Source organism: Saccopteryx leptura, chromosome 8, assembly GCF_036850995.1.
Source record: "Saccopteryx leptura isolate mSacLep1 chromosome 8, mSacLep1_pri_phased_curated, whole genome shotgun sequence".
Lineage (NCBI taxonomy): Eukaryota > Metazoa > Chordata > Mammalia > Chiroptera > Emballonuridae > Saccopteryx > Saccopteryx leptura.
This window is the reverse complement of record NC_089510.1, coordinates 83,478,576-83,500,398: the sequence shown is the minus strand read 5'-3', so window position 1 is coordinate 83,500,398 and position 21,823 is coordinate 83,478,576. Positions and strand designations below refer to the sequence as shown.

General features: G+C 39.9%; 1 protein-coding gene and 1 non-coding gene across 6 annotated transcripts in view; one reads left to right on the top strand and one right to left on the bottom strand.

Moving 5' to 3' along the window:
* FNDC3B (fibronectin type III domain containing 3B) overlaps positions 1 to 21,823 on the top strand; it is a 400,148-nt gene that overhangs the window by 179,568 nt on the left and 198,757 nt on the right. The gene's annotated exons all lie outside the window — the stretch shown is intronic.
* Positions 17,451 to 17,526, bottom strand: TRNAV-GAC (transfer RNA valine (anticodon GAC)). The gene has a single exon. It is a non-coding gene; the product is annotated as a tRNA-Val (tRNA).

Below are 21,823 nucleotides of genomic sequence, written 5' to 3'. Positions count from 1 at the left end.
GAAATTACTGTGTATCCGAAATTCAAATGTAACTGAGTGTCTTGAGTGTGTGTTTTTTCTGTAAACACTATTTGGTGAGTTTTTGCATGATACAGTAACTTGGATACATGTTGTACTTTAAATAGTATGTATGCATGATCAGTTTCTAACAGATTGTCAGGCTTCACAGTAAATCCTTGAGTGGATGAAAATTTGAGGCTTGATTTCAGCTGAGCTGCAGTTGAGCTGGCAATCCCACTTGCCAGGTTCCCTAGGTGAGTAAAGTAAGCGTGCTTGAGGTGTAGGAACTTGACATTGTAGTATCGAGACTTTCTCATTCTTCCTTTTCTCCATCCTCTCATGAACAACTCTTCAGCTAATAGGTTAGAAATCTGGGTTCTCTATGCATTCCCTTTGTTAAAAGCCCCTTTCCCTTATTTGTTGAAAAGATACAATCTGCGGTTGTATTTGTGCATGTAGGGAAGAAAACAAGTTTTATAGGGCCTTCCGCTTGTTTGTCTTTTACTTGGTATTTCCTTTGGCATATTCTTCAAGAAGACCAGAGAGCCCCATGTGATACAAGTAAAGATTTCTCCCACCCTCTGTATTTTCTCCCTATTTTTTTAAAATTCAGTGGGAGTAGGGAAGGTAGAGAGATAGACTCCCACATGGGCCCTGATCAGGATCGCCCAGCAAGCTTACTAGGGGGCGATGCTCTGCCCATCTGGTGCATTGCTTTGAAGAACTGAGAGCTCTTCTTAGTGCCTGAGGCAGAGGTGATGGAGCCATCCTCAGTGCCTGGGTCCAACTAGCTCCATTCTAGCCATAGCTGCAGGGGTGGGGGTGAGCCAGAGAGAGAGAGAGAGAGAGAGAGAGAGAGAGAGAGGAGAGGGGTGGAGAAGCAGATGGGTGCTTCTCCTCTGTGCCCTGACCAGGAATCGAACCCGGGACATCCACATACTGGGCCAATGCTCGACCACTGAGCCAACGGGCTAGGGCCAACACCTTCTTAAAGTGCAAGTGGTTATTCCTAACTTTGTAAGTTAAGGAATTCTCCAAGGTGAAAGATTTATTAGGTCTCTCCCCAAAGGAAAGAGTTAGTCTTATTATGCTTTTAGGATTCTCTCATTAGCCTTTTGTTGCTAAATGAATAGAATCCTGGTGGGCCCACTTTTGTCCTCAGCTCTGCCTTGCTCATCTTCCCTGAAACCTCTTGTCCTTGGCCCCTAAAGAGGTTATTTGAAAACACATTTATAACTTGGCTTCATATTCATGATTTGGCTTAAATAGGATTAGAAGTTATTATTTGAGGCTTTTTGATGGTTTATTGCAGGGTTGAAAAACTTTTTCTATAAAGGGCAAGATAGCAAATATCTTAATATGATCTCTGGTGCATATTCTTTATTTCTTTTACGATCTTTAAAAATGTGGAAATCAATTTGAGCTCCTAGCTGTATTGAACAAGGCCATGGGCTGGTGGTAGTTTTATTAAATGGGCATAGTTTTCCTAAGTAAGAGTGTTTGCTCTTTGAAATATATTACATGGAGATTTCTCTATGTTTTGAGATCTTCCCCTTTATTTCTGACGTATATAGAAGTGATCTTGGTGGGGAAGGTAAGGTAACAAATAAATACTCAGTAATAAGAATATGTGAGTGTTATAAGGTGTAGGCAATATAATACCTTGGGAGACATTATCTTCCCTCCCCCCGACCTTCTGGGACATAGTTTAATATCATACCCATTTTTACTTGATTTCATATTTATACTAAGCAAATAACATTCTGTCAGAATTCTGTTGTCAGGTATATAGGAACCAAGTGGTCGTACAGCAAATTCATGCTCAAAGTAGGGAGAAAGCAGGAAATGCTACAAGTTTGTCATGTCATGTTTTGTTTTGTTCTCCACTTATAACATGGAGGATTTGGTGAAAGTTTGGGGATCTAACCATTGATGCTGTTCTTTCAGAACTGATCATTCTTAAACTGTATAAGCATAGCATTTTGAAACTTGGGAAGGCTATCATATTCATGTACACTCCACAGGAATTGGCTGTTTGATTTGGTCCATCTTTTCTCTGACTTCCTCTGAAAGGTTCTGTATACTTGGTGTTCTTCCAGATGGCAGTCCTAACAACTTCCCTCGCTCCTCCCCAAACCACCTTAGAGGGAGGGACAGCCCATTGCATTCATCACTCAATACCTTTCCTGCTACTGTTCTTGCGGGTTGGTAAAAAGCCCCATTCAGTCACTTCCTTGGCTGTTATTATAAATGAACATTGGGAGTTTTCCCACTACTTTTTTCCTCCAGACCTTTACAAATGAATTTTGGGCCCGAATGCAATTGTGAATAGGCAGACATAGTTTCTAGGAAAGCCGCTGGGACCCACTGAATTGTGACTGTTGGACAAAGGCATTCTGTTCAGAAGGCTCGTCCCAAAGTGGTGTTGGCGTCTGAAAGTAGGGCCGCCGGTGTCTGGTTCTTTCTGCTGTGAACTAATAGGAAAGCTGATGTTTGCTGAGTAGATGGCTGTGCTCACTGTCCAAACAGATTTCTGTTTGCCAACTGTGAACATATTGCTGCCTCTGTGTGGCACTCCATCATGCCTTGAATGGATCCTCTTGTGTTCAGAATTTTCAGACTCAAAGAGAAGGAGAAATATTTCTTTCAGTCTTCAGCATTCACTGTAGTATCCATAGTTTTCTCAGACCTTTAGAAACCAGGCATGCACCAGAAACACTTCTTAAAGGAGAATAAGAAAGGGTTAGAGAAAAAGGAAGAAAGTAAAAGCCCTTATTCTGGTCACTTGTGGCCAAGTTTTCATAAATAAACCAGGACGCCTTGGTAAATAGAAAGATGTGAGAATAAAACTCAGCACTGAGCTTCCATTGCTGCTTCACTTGAGTTCACTTTTATATACACACCTCCCAGAGCATACACTGCATTCATGGTAAGCTGGAAATGGAGAAAAGCGCTTTATTCCACCCGAATAATTCCATATAAAGATTGATACAAAGGAGTTTTGATTACTTTTAAACACTTAATTTTAGAGTTACAAACTTACTTGGTATTAAAGGGCAAAAATAAAATGGAATTTTTTGTTGTCATTTCAGTCTTTTTAGTAATTTTTTATGCTATCGTCTATTTTTTGGCAAGATCTGGTATTAGCTATATGGATGGCAGACACAGCACACAGGACAGTTAGGCATTCCTTGCAGTTACCTGTTGTTCTGTGTTTTAAGGTTTAGAAACCTTGTTTGAGTTAGGATGGGGGGGCCACATCACTAGCAACTCAGCTAAATGAGCACCAGGCACGCAGAGGGCATGTCCATTTTAGCTTGAGTACCTGTTAAGCACCTGCAAACATTGCTTGGCATTGTGAGGGAAATGAAGAAAGTTTCTTATAATGGGTGAGAAGGACAGATGCTTTTATGAATGGAAAAGTAGATTCCCACACGACAATAAATTATATTCTTTTCCCTTAGTGAATGAGAAATCAGGGCTGACTTGCCTTGTGGAATAAATGGTCGTTTGACTTACCTGATAAAAAGTTTAAAAACCAGAATCATTACCCCATGTCAAGAGATGGTTTTAATCGTTTTTGTTGTCTGGATATTTTTATTTGTGACTGAGTACTCAGAAAAATCTGGGTCTTGAACCTTATCGGTTAAAACTAGAGTATACCAGGAATAGAGGGGACAGTTGGGGAAGGACAGGAAATGGCAGCTGCAGCTGTGGGGTAATCGTGGTGACCTCAGCTAACCTTGCTGGTGGTTCTTCTAAGCCAGTGCTGGTCAACCTGTCTCTACCGCCCACTAGTGGGCGTTCCAGCTTTCATGGTGGGCGTTAGCGGAGCAAGCAAAGTATTAATAAAAAGATAGATTTAACTATAGTAAGTTTTATAAAGATTTATTCTGCCAAACAGTGAAAATATGACATAAAGTACTTGGTAAGTAATTATTATTATATGCTTTAACTTGCTATAACTCTGCTTTATAAATTTTATAAAGTAAAGTTACTTCCCTACTTTATAAATCACCATGACTGTGGAACCGGTGGGCGGTTAGAAAATTTTACTACTAACAGAGATACAAAAGTGGGCGGTAGGTATAAAAAGGTTGACTACCCCTGGTCTAAGCCCTTGACATCTCCTCAGCTACTTCTTCCCAAGATGGGTACCATTACTTTCTCCTTTTCAGAGATGAGGAGACTGAGGCAGAGGGCTCAGTAACAGGCCTTGGCTCACCTTGGCTCACACAACTAATACCTGGTGGAGCACGGCTTTGACTCGAGGGGAGTGTTGTCAAGTGTCTATGCCACAACTACTGCACTAGGGTCGACTTGTAAAGCCCTTACAGTCTTCAATTTTTGTATTTTAAAAAGAATTTCTTGCTCTGTATTTTGGAGAAGTGTTTCAAGTTACTGGAAATCCCAGTACTGGGAATCTGAGATCTCAGAAAGATAATGTATTTGAGAGGTAAGGGGCTTTGCCCCTCTCTCCGATATCTGGTGTTTATCACAGACAGGTTCCATATCTATTCCTTGGTAGTTACTGTCATACAGTGATTAAATTACATTGTGGTTTGGTAGGTAGGGTTGGGTAATACATTTTGTTCAGTGCTTAATTGGCATTTTGATTTTAAACTTGATGCCAATGAATCATTATGAGGTATCTTAGTATAAAATCAGGATATTTATATATGTATTTGTATGGTGTATATAAAAATGAAAAGTAGATTTATAAATTATTCAACCACATGTATTTCTTTATGATGTGATGAGAGAAAGAGGGAGTATAAAGCTAAAAAGCAATGTTTTTTAAACTTTTTTTACTACTGTGAGATAATATAACTATCGGCAGCATAATTTTTTTCAAGGGACTGTAGGGCTGATGATTTTTTTTAGGAATTCTATTTATTGCAGCTCATTACTGCTGTGTTTCGTCATGACTGGTCGTCTGAAATGGCACACGTGAGGAAGACAGGACTTCGTAGGGCTCCTAAGTGGGAGTCGGAGTAGTTCAGCCTGAGGAACTTAAGGCAAGTTCTGTCATTTATTTCTAGACACCCATCAAACAAGGAAGTTCGTTTCGAAGTGTATTTTAGAGACCATGTTCCAGAAAATCCTTTATAGAAAGATAAAAGTGGATTATACTATGTTGTGATGTTTTATGTAGTATGTAAACACTAGCAGCTAAATTAAATTCTTTTGCAAATGTGGTGAACACATGGCACCTATCCAGAAATTTCAGTATGGAGTTTGCTCAAAAAAGAAAGTTTGTTCATTGTTTTCTTTCTTTTGTGAGAGAAATGACAGAAAAGAATAGCTCAGCTTTGTGCCTTTCCTGATTACTTATAGGAATCTTTGTTTTGGCCTTCACTGTCTTTGTTAGTTTTTATTTTATTTTTTATTTTATGTGTCTTGGGTCAGTTTTGCCATTTTGATGCTGTTCTTGAGGGGCTCCCAGACTGTCCACCAAAGAGCTCATTAGAGGAGTAGTGATGTCACACCCGGTGGCTTCCCCAGCCCCGGCTATCTGAATGGCACCTCCTACCACCACGTTGATATTCTTGCAGCTGCCAGTGGTAGAGTGCAGCAATCTTCTCTGCTTGGTTTAGGATTGCTCTGGCAAGTGCAGCTAAAATGTTCATTTGTGTGAAAACCTGGAGAAACTGGAAAACTTGTTTGATGTTATTTTTGCTTGATATCTGCTCAGACGTAGAAGTAAAAATACGGGAACTTACAGTATTACTAGTGGTTGCTCCCTCAATCATTATGGATAAATCATTGAGTGGCAAATATTAAATAGACAGTAGAATTTACAGGGGAAGGAAGTGAGCACAGCATTCTGTGGGTCAGATCTGACCACTTTGTGCTTTTATGTACACGTGCTTTAGACTGTTAGATTCTACTTTGTACATTTTGATAGATGACTACTTCTCCAGGTGTATTAAGTCATTTTTGTGAGTAGTGAAGTTAAGAAAATTAGGACATTGAAAAGTAACTAAATAAAACTCAGCATTGGCAGCGGTTGTTTTAAGGAGTCATTAGAGAGAAGTTTTTTCTGTTTTGGTTTGTGTTTTCACTTCCTAGTAAATCTCTGCACAGTCCAGGTTAGGACCACACATTGCAGTTAGTATCTGAACTTTTCTTTCTTCCTTTTTTATGGTCCAACTAACTAATAAGAATATTGTGATCACCTGGAGCAAGACAAACAGAAGGAGGGATGAAACACAAAGGAAAGGAATTCCCCAGCTGCTGGAGACCAGCAGTAGTTCGGAGCTCAGATACCATGCAGCTAAGCAATCATATATTACTAGGGCGGCATACTGTCCACTGTCAGAAGTGGCTTTTTCAAAACATAAATAATAATACAGATATTATTTTAGGCCCCTCTTAATCTAGCTTTCTTCCAGACATGGAGGTGGGGTGGGGAGGCTGGTAGGTAGGAAGCAGATGGAGAAGACAGTGTAATTTCTTAGTTTAGCAGAAAGTAGCTGTGGGCAGCTGTTAGGCTTGCTTGCTGGTTTGCTGGCTGCAGGCCCTTTGCCCCATTGGTGCATGAGTGTGTGGTGGTGCCAAGTGTGTGTGACCTATATAAGGCTATGGGTGCTTGAGCTTGGGGGGGGGGTGCGGATGGCAGATTGCCTGCCCACCACTGTGAGGGGCCATTTTGCTGTTTGTGTGAGGGGCAGCTTCCCCTGCCTGTGTGCTTGCCTGCCATTGTGAGGCTTTATTAAACGGAATGGCCCAACCCTTTCTGGCTCCGCAGTTTTTTTACCATCTGCCCAAATCCAATGTGAACCTGCCTGGCCTCAGCCACCAGCATAACTGTATTGCTCATTGGTTATTACATTGCAGTAATTAATGAAACAAAGGAAGAATGTAGAAATCTTTCAAGTGTTGGATAAAGCAATATTTTTCATCATGTTGAGACTGAGTTTTAGAAAACGTATTTATGAGACATGGCATTTTAATGCAAATCAGATATATTGTCATGGGATGACCAAACTTTCCTAGCACTGTTTACATGCAGTCTGTCCAGTAGTTCCAAACTTTTGAAAGTGCATTATTTTAATTTGCTAAACAATTGTCTTATGAGATCTGAACCAATGATTGTATGCTTTCAGGATATGAGGAAGCTAGACTCATGACTGATTTTAGAGATTGTCTTCAGTTTACATTTAGTGCATAGTGAGACTGCCAGTTTTTTTCAAGGGGACAGTGACCTATCTTTTTTGTAAATTTTAAATCTTTAAGAAATAATAAAAACTGCTTTGTATTTAACTTAAAGTAAAACATGAGATCGTTATAGGAATATTGAATCCAACTGAAGTTTGATGGATTTGCATTTGAAATGAAAGGAGACAGGGGTAGGGTATTGTTGGGCAAATAAGTTTGTAAACTTTGTGTTCTTTGATTTTACTTTTATTGTTAAAAATGGCCGCTCCCCACATGAAACGCTAATTACCTTTCTGCTTGGGAAGGGCTTTGTTATGCTAATGTGTTGGAGGAGGGGTTTTCACTCTAAAACGTTGTAAATAGGAGGAGGCCATGTTTTTGCAGAGAAGCAGCCAGGATGGCCGGGTGCTGATGGAGAAACCAGTTTGTGCTGAGAGAAGGAGATGAGGAACAAGAGATGACCGAGACTGGTGGGGGCCTTTGTTTCTAGGAAAACCCAGATGTGTCAATAGCTTTGTGTGTGCTGAATGAGTGGGTTTTGGTGCCCTGTGTGTTTGTGTTTTTAGACACCTGCAAGGTGTGAGGCTAGAATAAAGAAATGGCCCACCAGTTTTTGGCTCTGCTGTTTCTCTACCATCTTCCCAAGTTCAATGAGAACCTGCATGTGCCTGGCTGGGATGGCCGCAAGCACTGGCCATCATGCAGGTATATTTACTTAAATGAGCTAGCTACTCTACAGTCATATCTTGGAAGTTTTGTGCAGGAAATGAATTTTGGTAATTTCTGGTGCATTAAATTTACAGTTGGATCATAAGACAAATCCATATTGGGTTGTTAACGGGGATTTGGTCATTGTGTCCACAAAGCCCCTACTGCACCTGCTGGGCCATTGGATAGCTCCACAGGTTGGGATTGTGAACTTTCTGATTTCTTTCAGTTCTTTTCTCAAACTACATTGTATTTCATATATCTTATAAACTACATTTCCACTCTCACTTCCACATATTTTAAATTGGCATGCATCTTACAACTGACTGTCAATTGAATGCAATAAGCCAATGTTATTTATTTTTTAGTAGTGTATAAAATGTTGCATCTTATTGATGATATTTTAGACTTGGTAAAGTATGATATTTATAAAAATATGCTGTTAAACTACACATGAAAAGATGAATCTTTTTCCTCCCCCCTCCCCCAACCCAGTCTTAGATCTATAGTAGGGATTCTAGACTTTGGACTGCTAACAAACATAGACGAATTTTATTTATTCTTTTTAATAGGTAATGCCATTAGGAACCTCATTAGTTGAGAGTTCTATAAATTGCTATAAACCTGTAACAATGTAATCATACCATGAATGGTCCTAGTGAAAAACAGTGGTGGGGTAAAGTAAAGAAGTAAATTCACAAAAGGAAATTTAAAAAAATAATAAAATCAAATAGAGGCATCTCTGAGTTAAACCGTTCCAGAATATTTCAGAAATTATATTGGCACTTTCCAAAAATTAATGAAATTTAAGTATGGCAGAAGTAGTGATAAGCCTTGTTGCTAGTCTATAAGCTGTTATATTTTTCTTTGTCTTGAGTGTGGGAACTCTGGGTAGAAAGTGGTGGAATAAAGGCCATCAAAGTTAATGATGTGCTTCAGTGAAACCAATCATAGATTGTTTTAGGTTTTAAAAAGACCTAAGTGCTAATTTTTCTTAAGATTCTGCATTTTTGTGTAGTGCTTAAAGTAGCTTCCTAGCTGTATGCAAAAAATTGAAAAGGTTTGCTTGTGAATACCCAATGGGTGTGAATGTTGACAAGAATAAACTAATGTTATGGGATGGAAACATAATTTTTCCTGGCTCAAGTGATAGAAATGTCAAATGAGATGTTATTTGCTTTTAAGATATGTTACTCATGTATAGACTCATTGTCATTAATTTAGACATTAATTAGAGAGTTGAAATTTTGCCACTGACACACTGCAAAAGTTGAGACTAAAAACTATGAAAGATCTTGATTGAATCAGACTTGTTTAATTCCTGACTCTGCTGTTACAAAAACTTTTGGGTTAAGTATCAGATAATGAGACTGTTTCATTTGAGGTGAACTTTATGGTATGGTTTCATAGGACAGTATATACAGCTAAAATATAATATTTAAGTGATTTCATATAAATACATAAAAATTACTCAAGGCATATATGTGTGAAAATATAAATATTTAAATAGTCACTCTAGTGTTGATTCAAATACCAATAATCACAATAACCTAGTATATTTCAGAATTTAAAACCCACTGAAATCATAACCTTCAAGTTTGAACTTGGCAGGGCCTGTTGTTCAGGCTTTGCCTAACTCTGCAGTGGGTTGGGTTCCCAACTACAAAGGTCCATGGGTCACCAGAGGCATGGAAGGGATTTAGTGACTCATTCTCATTGGTCAGTTGGCCGTGGTCTAGGGGAGAGGCTTGTTTCTGCTGCCTGAACCTGACTGTGCGTAGACCAGGGTAATTGATGATCCTCCACACCTTGTGCTTACGGAGTGATGGAGTGTAATGCTTTCAGAACCTAATTTTTAAAAGGGCCATACTAGATAGATGGTTAGAATGACTCATGGGGATGTGATTGTAAGTCATGTCATGGAAAGAGAGGGCAAAGAAATCCAAGTGGTAATGTTTGTAGAAGAGGAGGCCTGTTAAGATTTAACTCTCCAACTATCTGAAGGATTGTTTTAGGGGATGGAGGGTATATTTACTCTTTATGGCTCTTAGGAACAAAATTCAGATTTTACTTTGTTAAAAGGGAAAACTCTCTATCAATTAAGATTGCTAAAAAATGGAATTTGTTGCTTTTTGAGAAAGTAAACTCTATTAATTACTTGAAGTATCTGGCCACTTGTTAGGAGATTTTGTTCAGCAGTTCAAAGTCTCAAATGGGGAATTGAACTTGATGGCCTTTAAATTATTCTCACACCCCAAGGAAATTCTGATTCTGTGGGCTTGGCTATCAACTAAAAGTGTTTATGAAGATTTTATCAACTTCTCTACCTGTTTACCTATTACTAGATGCATAGTGTTTCATATTAAACTATCGCTTGTGAGCAGTAATCATATAAATAATGCAATAACTGCACAGATCATTTCTTAATAGGCTGCTTGTTAGTCTATATTACATAAAATCCTATGATCATTTTGTTGTTGCCATGGAAATATAATAGTTGTTTTATTATGACTAAAGCTAGAGAACTAGTTTTAGCCAAATTATAGTCATCTTTGTTAGTTGAAATTTATTTAATTAAATACCATCAGTAGGATAAAATTTATGGAATTTGATTCTTTTCCCCTCTTTTTTTTTGTGTGTTTGTGGTAGAGACAGAGAGAGATAGAGAGAGGGACAAGTAGGGACAGACAGACAGGAATGGAGAGAGATGAGAAGCATCAGTTCTTCATTGTAGCACCTTAGTTGTTCATTGATTGATTTCTTATATGTTCCTTGACCAGGGGGCTACAGCAGAGGGAGTGACCCCTTGCTCAAGCCAGCGACCTTGGGCTCAAGCTGGTGAGCCTTGCTCAAACCAGATGAGCCTGTGCTCAAGGTGGTGACCTCGGGGTTTCGAACCTGGGTCCTCTCCGTGTCCCAGCCCGATGCTCTATCCACTGCGCCACCCTCTTTACTTTTAAACATGTGTTGAAATTAAGACTCAGTTAATTTGGCTTAAAGTAAGTAAATATGAGATATTCTTCAAGGATCTTGAATGTGCTGTATTTTCTTTCTTATTTATTTGTGTTCTTTCTAGGTCATTATTTTTCTGAGCCACAGAACACCTACATTAAAATTAGTGGTGAGGATGGGGCGAGATTCAATGGTGGGGAACAGGGAAGGGAGAGGTGGCCAAAGTGTGAGAGAAAGCAGATTCCAGAAGCCTAAAGATACACATTTTTGAAAGGTCTAATGTAACTCACTTTGATGGCTCATAGCAGGGTAGGATTTTAGGGTTTGGCAACTAAATACTGTTTTCTAACATCTATAAGCATAAACCTAAATACTCCAGTGCCATGTTAGCATATGGCTCTAGAACAGCGATTTTCAACCTTTTTCTTCTTATGGCACACACAAACTAATTACTAAAATTCTGCGATACTCCAGAAAATACATGTTTTTGCCAATCTGACCCCCTCCAATAGGTGTAACTTTGATTCTCTCACACCAGATGGCTATTGCTGTGTTGGCTGTATTTTTGTTTGTTTTTAACAATCTAAGGTAAAAGAAAGCAGTGCCCTTGTGTGTTTTAGAAATTCTTGCAGCACAGTGGGTGGATATCGCTGCTCCAGAAAGCAGCACAGATATTATTAGGTTCCTTTCCTTCCCTTTGCTGTTGTGGCGAGTAGTGGGGACAGTGACTCTCCAGTGAGCTCCGTTTGGTTTTAATGGGGTGGATTGGAAGGAAGAGCTTTTAAAAAATACTATTTGAAAGCTGAAATGGACCAGCAATTGGCTTTTAGATTCCTGTGATGCTTTTATTAGCTGCCATTTTGAATATTATGTGTTCTCATTACAGAATTTTTTAATGTATCGCACTGAATTGGAAAACAGTTGCAATAGAAGATTAATTGGGCCATATATTATTTGAGTTTGGTTTTCCTGCCTGGTTTGTAGTTTCTCCTCTAATCCACCAGATTATTTCCTCTTCCTGTTTTGTTTTGTTTCCATGTTAGGTAATCTGTCTAGTCTAGTTCCCTGGTTGGCAAACTGTGGCTCGCGAGCCACCTGCGGCTCTTTGGCCCCTTGAGTGTGGCTCTTCCACAAAATACCACGTGCGGGCGCTCCCTCGATAAGGAATGTACCTATACAGTTTAAGTTTTAAAAATTTGGCTTTCAAAAGAAATTTCAATCGTTGTACTGTTGATATTTGGCTCTGTTGACTAATGAGTTTGCCTACCAATGGCTAGTTCCTCTCCTGTTGTCAAAGAGGTCAACTTTCTGCCTCAAACCCTTCTTTCTCCTTAATCTGCTCTCTTCTTTGTTCTATAAACACATTGCCGACAGACCTGACCTCTCATATCTGTGACCAGGAAATTTTTAATCAAATATTTGGACATCGTTTTACTCTTCTAAAAGTGAAGGTGATCACTTGATAAGTACAAGGCTAACAGTGTCTTACTGGACCTTGAAACGTGCATCTGTTTACATGGGGAGTATTTTTATAGTTAAAATCAGGGAGGAGAGAAGTCATAAAACACAATAGTTTCTCAAAGGCAGTGATGGAAATAAGACGAAAAAGACAAGTTCAGGTCTTCTCATGCTCAATTTAATCTGAATGGAATGTCTTGAAAGGGAGAGATATCTGAGTATCATAGTTTGCCTTGAAGATCTGAGTTGCTTATATTTGTATATTATATATGTCTGTTTCTGGCTATGCTCTCATCAGCGCATTCATAGTATACTATATGTGAAGCCCAGTTCATATATGCTTTAGTGGTTTTTACTGAACATGTTGGTAGTGATTCTCCCCTTCTTTCCTATAGGAATATGGCCCACCCAGTCAGTCTTGACCATTCCTGAGTAGCAAACTGAGGGCTGGTAGTTGTCTGGATGACGCAACTTGAGAATTTATCCATTCTCTCAAAAAGCTTGCTGTTCTTTCAGCTCAGGAAAAACAGTAGTGAAGTCAGCTAGGAGACCCAAGTATGCACCCTCCACTTTCTTTTGTCTCAGGTTCCCATAGTAAATGGAGGGTTATTATTCAGAAGTGAAATTATTGCCTGTTTAGTAGGAAAATTGTTTCTGTGGGACCCGTGTGTTAGGACTTGGAAGCATCTATATTCTAAAGCAGTTTGCTGCCCTTAAACAATACCCTTGGCAGCTTGTTTTTATAGCTGAGAAAATAGCTAGCTGGGCGACCCAACCTTCCCTCAGTTACTGGGAGGTGTTAACTGACTGCCTTTGATCAGACTGCAAATGGGAGAGTCCAACCTATTTGCACTCCTTGTTTACTGTCAGTTTCCAGCCCACTTTTTGTTTTTCCCACTTACAACCAGAAGTATAAAGCAACAGGCTGTGTCAACATGGCCCTTCTACATGAACTCATTTACTTCCTGGCCTCCTCTATGTGGTATAGGTAAGGCTGACTAGAACTATAAATTAAACTAGTCATTTCAAAGCCCATTATTAGATCCCAGCCACTGGACAATTTAGAGAATTTTTGTTAGCATTCAAAACACTTTTGTAAAATTCAGTTAATTTCAGAAGCTTGCCGGTCCCTGGTTGAGAGACAACTTCCCACCTGACGTGGGTGATAATGAGTGACAACCTGCTAGGTCAGAAAGAAAACGGCACCAGGTATATAGACTGTGATTTATTTTATGGAACATTTGGTTTATTTTTCCCACTTCCATAGTAAGTATTAGTTTTCTTTAGTTCTATTCCATGGATGCGAGACATTTCTCTCTGGCCTTTGGATTTGAGGCACATGAGTTAAAAGAACTAAGCTAGTAAATCATGTTGAAATGTTGTCAATAAAATGCCTTTAGAATGTTGTTGTGGGCTTTCCTTGATAGCACACACTCTCACAGGGGCACCTGGCCAGCCAGCCCTTAGAGCCTTTTAAAGAGATCTTTGTTTTGCTTTGTAAAACCTTATTAGAGCCATGGGTAACGGAACTCCCGTCAATATATTCAGTGATGACATATTAGTAAAGCTACACATTGCCATGATTATTATTATTATTATTAATTATTTATAATTCAGCTTTCAGGTGGGTGATGTTTCTAATGTTCTTTATTTGTACGAGGACAAATAATGTTCTTGATTTGCTCTTTATTTGAGACGAGAGGAATGCAATTATTGTTGTGTGGTTAACAATACTGTTTTCAAACTTGCCTGTCTAGACACGGCATTGAAATTGTATAGTGGGGCATACATAACACAGGAAGTGCACATTTGCCCCTGAGTTCTTCATGGACTTGTTATGGAAATATCTACTTGCTGTCCTGTCTTACTTGCTGTCCTGTCCCTGTGGGAGAAGTGGGCCTTGTGGTCAGCCGGATGGGGTAGGAGCGGGGTCTGGGGAGGAAGAGTGGATGAGATTTAGTCATCCCTGTTTCATAACCTTTCCTGAGAGCAGAGAAAGCTGGTGAGAGACTGAGGTCAACCCCTTCAGAATTCTCAGGGCCTCAGGGGAACAAGGTCTGCCCTGGTCTTCCTCGCTCTTCCATAGGCTTTTAGTGAACAGTCTTTAGTTTTGATTTTTTGTTCTGAAAAATTAACAGTCTTTAATATATTTTTTAAAAAACATCAATTTGTGTTTTATCTCAGGACATTCCTCTCTGCTATGTTTTTACCCTCATTAAGACTATAGGATCCTCATCTATTTCAACTTAGTGTTTCTACTATCTCCCTCTTGGGTTTGTTATTAGCTGGAACACCAACAGTGTCTCGAATTGCTCCTCACTATTCTGCATGAGAAAATGTGAGGGGCTTCAGAGGCTCTTAACAGACATAAGAGAAAATATACCGGGAAATAATTGTTTTTAAAGGCTTGGAAATGAAGTGCTTCATGCTCTTGTTGATGCCTTTAATTTTTTTTTTTTTTTTTAAGTGAGAGGAAGGGAGAGAGACTCCCACATGTGCCCTGACCAGGATCCACCTGGCAACCCTGTCTGGGATGATGCTCTAATCAAGTGAGCTGTCCTCAGCGCCTGAGGCCAATGCTAGATCCAGTTGAGCCACTGGTTGAGAGAGGGGAAAAGGAAGAGCAGAGGGAAAAGGAGGGGAAGAGAAGCAGATGGTTGCTTCTCGTGTGTGCTCTGACCGGGGATCAAACCCAGGACCTCTGCACGCTCTATCTACTGAGCAAACTGGCCAAAACTATTTTAATTTTACTTCTAATATTTGCAGAGACTTTTCTTTGTAAAATATCAGAAGTCCTTTCTCAGTACTGTTGAGTTGTGTTTGTATCATTTCTCAGAGCTTTGAAGTTTATAAGGTCCTGGTTTAAGTAGAAATAAGCAAATCCATGAACTTTCTGACTTTAAAACCTGACGTTAAAAATGCAAACAAAGACAGGCGGAATCTCAGTATTCATGTAGATAAGTTTAGCTGGTAGGATGATACTGAGTGTTTTCACTGCTGTTCTGAGTTTCCGTGGGGTGATAAGGCTTGACTTGAAGAGCAGGAGACCGTGGTAGGTCTAGCTGCTGTACCAGGCCGGCCTGGGTGGGCGAGCCCACTCTTTGTTTTCCCTCAAAGATCAACCTCTTGAATAATTTCTCTTTGGCCTTATACTCAATTCTTGACGCATTTCTCTTGCTAGACCAGAGTTTCACCAAACGCCTGTGCTGCTTGAGATGTCTGGGCTCTGTGCCTGACTCCATGCTAGAGTGTCTGTCACAGAAACCTTAGACCAACACTGAGACACAGAGCTGCCCCCCCCTCGTCTGTACACCTGTGCGTTAGTCATTCTGCATGCCGTTCTCTCTAATTAAAAACTGAAATGATTGTTCTCTTCAGTGTCATTGTGCCCTTGGCATCCTGTTCAGGGACAACAAGATCAGGTTTGGCAAATTAACCAAGAGTTCTAAAATCAAGAGGTGAAGGCAGTATTACTGGCCTCTGTAATATTTTTAATAATCTTAGAGCTTGTGTTCGTCTAGCTCTGAATTTAAATCAAGTTCTTTTTAAAACTATGTTAGGCCATTATACTGGTTGGGACTGGATTCACCAACTGCCTTTACCATTCATTGTCAGTCACTGGGAGTTTTTAATATACTCCTATACCACCTGCATGTAACTTTTTATTGTCCAACTCCAGAGCTCTTGGCCACTAATAAAACAGTTGCTGCTTATTTACATAGTAGTTTGTTAGTAACGTATTTATTGTAAAATCCTCTGTACAGCTTTAAATTTTTTACAGAATCTTACATAGTATTTATTGAATTGAATTAAAAAATTTTAGCTAATGTAAATAGAACACTCTGTAATTACAGAATAATTAGATTGATTTCATTAACATTTAAGCCTTAAACCAACTTGAAAAAGTTGATTGGGTAAATAATCTCAATTTTTTTGAAATTAAGGAAAATTGGGATTCATGAGGTTTAGTTTTATATGGAAATTAAACCCTTGTCTCCCTACTCTTATTTCCCTTATAACAGCTAAATGGCTAAGCAGGTTCTAACAAATATTTGGGAAGAAAAGACTTGCATTTCAAATTAGCAAAAACAGATTTATTAACTAATGCAGCTCCTTCTTGTGTTTTAAAATGGTTAAGTGATAATAAGGTGGTGGTGACCCATTGCTTATGAATTCTGTCTATAACTCCATTTTGATTCTTGGTAGTGTTGTACCTCTGGAAGATTTCAGCAGGAATGTGTAGTCATCGGGCCACTTGTTGCTCTGGTCACTTGCTACTTTTAAGGACAAGGGCTGAGCCAGACTAGAAACATGTAATAAAGCCAGTGTCAGAGGGAGGTAGATGATCCAACTTTCAGAAAAGGAGGCCGACCCTTTGATTCAGGCTGCCTCAGAACAGTGAGGCGTACCCGCCTGTCTAAGGTCCCTAGACTGGGGAGAGGCTGCCTCAGAACAGTGAGGCGTACCTGCCTGTCTAAGGTCCCTCGACTGGGGAGAGGCTGCCTCAGAACAGTGAGGCGTACCCGCCTGTCTAAGGTCCCTCGACTGGGGAGAGGCTGCCTCAGAACAGTGAGGCGTACCCGCCTGTCTAAGGTCCCTAGACTGGGGAGAGGCTGCCTCAGAACAGGGAGGTGTACCCACCTGTCTAAGGTCCCTAGACTGGGGAGAGCTGACGAGTGCTTTGGGGAGAGGCGGAGAACTAGGACTGTGGTGAGAACTTAGACAACTAGGAGGAAGCAGTGATCCTTCCCTTTTTAAAATTTGGCTCATATTTTTTTTAAAAATCATAATTCATATATCTAAAACACATTACATTTTTCTAAAGGAGGATATATATATATATATATATATATATATATATATATATATTTTTTTTTTTTTTTTTTGTATTTTTCTGAAGCTGGAAACGGGGAGGCAGTCAGACAGACTCCCGCATGCGCCCGACAGGGATCCACCCGGCATGCCCACCAGGGGGCGACGCTCTGCCCATCTGGGGCATCGCTCTGTCGCGACCAGAGCCATCCTAGTGCCTGAGGCAGAGGCCATAGAGCCATCCTCAGCGCCTGGGCCATCTTTTGCTCCAGTGGAGCCTCAGCTGCGGGAGGAGAAGAGAGAGACAGAGAGGAAGGAGAGGGGGAGGGGAGGAGAAGCAGGTGGGCGCTTCTCCTGTGTGCCCTGGCCGGGAATCGAACCCGGGACTTCCGCACGTCAGGCTGACGCTCTACCACTGAGCCAACCGGCCAGGGCCAGGAGGATATTATTTTTAAGCTACAAGATGGGAATATGTTTTTAGAACAAAATATGTGATGAACCAAACAACTAACTTGCTGATTTAAGCAAAATATAACTTTGTTTCTGTGGTAAATGATGACTCTGTTAACCTCTTCGTTCGTACAGTGCTTCTCTTTTTGTAGCACATTAAAGTTAATTTTTTAAATACCATTATTTGACAAGGCACTGTGCTGGGTGCTTTTTTATGTATTACATCTTCCAGTCTCCAGAGCAGTCCTTGGAAGTAGATTTTTTTGTAGGTCAGAGAAGTGTTCATCAGTCAGAGGGATTTTAGTTAACTTGCGCAGAATCATGCTGGCAAATGGTCAGCCCCGTATCCAACCCGGGCTTCTTTGGCTCCCAGGCTTTTACTCTGTCCAGGCGTTCCTCTCTCTGCAGGGGGCCTCTGGGGTAAGGAGCAGTGACCAGTTGAAGGGACCAGTATATCAGAGCCAGTGAAGCGTACCATCTAATACCTGGCTCTGAATGAAAGCTTCCCTCTGAGAGAAAAGGACATTGCAGCAGCATTTTAAGAAATAACAAATCTTACTCCAGATGGAAATGAGAAAAAAACACTGAGCTAAAAATGAGAAGAACTGAGTTTTAGACCCTGTTGCATCATCATCGGCCTGCTAGTCAGTTTGCTTCTAGACCTCAGTCCCTTCCCTCCCTCCCTCCCTCCCTCCCTCCCTCCCTTTGGGTGAGAGGAGGAGAGGTAGACAGACTCCCACATGCACCCTGACTGGGATCCACCTGGCAACCCCATCTGAGGCTGGTGCTAGAGGACCGAGCTCTTTTTAATGCTTGAGGCTGATGTGCCTGGACCAACCGAGCCATCCTTAGTGCCTGGGGCCACACTGGACCCAATCCAGCCACTGGCTGCAGAAGGGGAAGAGGGAGAGAAAGGGGGAAGAAGTAGGTAGTCCCTCCTCTTGTGTGCCCTGAGTGGGAATTGAACCCGGATGTCCATACACTGGGCCGACACTCTATCCACTGAGCCACCAGCCAGGGTGGGCTGCAGTTTCTTTACTTGCCAAGCAGCACAACTTCTAGGGTCTTTTCACTGCTCATTTCGGCAATTACTGATGTGTTCACAGAATAATACTTTTTTCAAATCTTGCTAAATTTAGACATTGCCTGAAGTGCCTGCCTGTGTTTATTTGTTTTACATGTCTGCCTCTCCTTAAGTAGACTGTCAGTCCCTGAGGATAGAGAATGCATCTCACTGGTCTTTGCATAGCACAGTGTCTAGAGATAGCATCCTGTAAAATATGATTGTTCGAGGTGAGGCAAAAGCAAGTTTACATTTGTTCGTGTGGAAAATAAAACAATAATAAATAAATAATAATACAAGAATAAGTTGTGTTTCATGTACTCACAACTGTAAACCTACATTTGTCATGCCCTGTATAAGATTGACTGCTCTAGATTTATACTTGGTTGCTTTTTGGTAGTTTATTAGTAATCCCAGTTTTACTGTCTTACATTTCTTTGGTTATGTGCTCATCATCTTTTTAAAAAATATTTTTATTGCACCTGACCAGGCAGTGGCACAGTGGGTAGAGCATTGGACTGGGATGCAGAGGACCCAGGTTCGAAACCCCAAGCCGGCTCGAGCGCAGGCTCATCTGGTTTGAGCATGAGATCGTAGACATGACCCCATTGTCGCTGGCTTGAACCCAAGGTCACTGGCTTGAACAAGGGGTCACTCACTCTGCTACAGGCCCTCCACATACCCCCCCAATCAAGGCACATATGAGAAAGAAGTCAATGAATAACTAAGGAGACTAAGGAGCTCCAATGAAGAAGTGATGCTTCTCATCTCTGTCTCTCCTTATCTGTCCCTCTCCCTGTCTCTCTGTCTCTGTCACAAAAAAATCTTTTCATTGATGTGAAATGCACATAACCTTCTAAAACATTTTCATCACTCCAAAAGGAAACCCTGAACCCATTAAGCAGTTGTTCCCCAAATCCCACCCCGCAGTCCTTGGAAACAACATGAGTTCTGTTTTTATTGATTTATTATTCTGGATATTTCATATAAACAAAATTACAAAATATGTGACCTTTTGTGTCTGGCTTCTTTACTTAGCATAATGTTTTCAAGGCTCATCCACATAGTTGCGTATATCAGCACTTTCTTTTTATGGTTGAGTAATATTCCATTGTTTGTATTTTATAAAATTTATTTATTCATTCATCCCCTAATGGACATTTTGGCTGTTTCTACTTTATGGCTATTGTGAATAGTTTCTCTGTGAACATGTTTGCATGTGATTGTTTGAGTTCCAGTTTTTGATTCTTATGGGTTTATATACCTAGGAGTGGTATTGGTGGGCCATATGGTAATTATGTTCAACTTCTTGAGGAAGCACTGCCCTGTTTTCCACAGCAGCTGCACCATTTCCATTCCTTCCAGTAATTGTGTAAGTGTCCCAATTTCTCCACACATTTACCAATAGTTATTTTTTATTTTTCTGAGATTAGCCACCACAATGAGTATGAAGTGATATTTCATTTTGGTTTTGATTTACATTTCCCTAATGATTAATGATGTTGAGCATCTTTTTATGTACTTTTGGCTATTTATATATCTTCCTTTGTGAAATATCTATTCAAGCCCTTGCCCATTTTGAAATTGGGTTGTCTTTTTGCTGAGTTGTGAGAATTCTTTATATATTTAGAGTACAGGTCCTTTATCAGATACAAGATATGTAAATATTTTTTTACATTCTGTTGCTTGTCTGTCCACTTAGTTAATAATGTTCTTTGATGCATAAAAGTATTAAAACTTTTATGAAGTTCAGTTTTAGTGTTTTTTGTTGTTGCTTGTCCTTTTTGTGTCTTCTCTAAGAATCCATTAACAAGTTCAACACTAAAAACACCCGTTTTCTTCTGAGCTTTATGATTTTCCCTGTTATATATAGGTTTGTGATCCATTTTGAGTTAATTTTGCATAGGATGTCAGATTAGGGTACTAAGTTCGTTCTTTCTGTGTGTTTGGAGACTCCTGCAGTTCCATAGTGAATTTGCAGATTGACTTTTGTGTTTCTGAAAAAGGCCATTGGAATTTTGATAAAAATTAGATCTTTTATTTCTTTTAGCAATGTTTTACAGTCTGTATACATGTATTTCCACCTTCTTGGTTAAATTTATTCTTAGATATTTTACTCTTTTGGATGCTGTTGTAAATGGAATTATTTTCTTAACCCTTTGAGTAGTACGAATATTCACGTACATCCTCATGCCTCCTGACCATCCAGAGTACCTTCGATTTATTTTAAAAATGTGTAAGGCAACATTTAAAAAAGGCAAATATATGTTCTTCTTGTTTCCATAAATTGGTTATCAAACAAACATGATTTTAAGTTAATAAAACTGGAACTGGAACTAATTTCATTTTTTGAAAAACACTCCCGGGTTCAGCAAGCATGAAAAAAACTTACTACTCAAAGGGTTAATTCCCTTTTCAGATAGTTTATTGCTGGTGTATAAAAACATAATCAACTTGTACCCTGCAAATTTACTGAATTTGTTTATTAACTATAGTAGTGTGTGTGTGTGTGTGTGTGTGTGTGTACAATCTGCGGTTTTCTTTATATAAGATCTGCAAATAGTTTTAGTCCTTGCTTTTTAATTTGGATGTCTTTACTTCCTCTGCACCCCCTACCCCCTATTATTGTTCGGGCTGGAACTTTCAGTACAAGTGTTAGGTAGTGGTGGTGAAAGTCATCATCCTTGTCTTGTTCCTGATGTCAGGGGGAAAGCTTTCAGTCTTTTTACCATTGAGTATGATGTTAGCTGTGTTAACTTACTGCCTTTTAATCATTTAAGGCAGTGGTTGTTAACTGCTGGTATGCTGCAAGAATTTTTGAAACGTGCAATACCTATTTAGTCAAGGGCACTGACCTTTTCCCCCTTAGATTGTCAAATAAAAAAATGACACAGCCAACACAACAATAGCCATTGGTATGAATGAACCCAACTCATGCCTATTTTTTGGGTCAGATTGGAAAATAAAAAAAGTTTTTGGTGTGCTGCAGAATTTTAGTAATTAGTTTATACCATGAGATGAAAAAGGTTGAAAATAGCTGATCTAAGGGTTATCAAAGTATGGCCCCTGGACAGCAGCAGCTGTGCTGCCTGAGAACTTGTAAGAAGGCTAACTCTGGGGACTCAGCCTACACTCTCTGATCCTGAGAGTATAGTAAGTGTAGCTCAGTAACCTGCATTTCCAGAAACCCTCTGGATAAAACAGATGCACGTTAACATT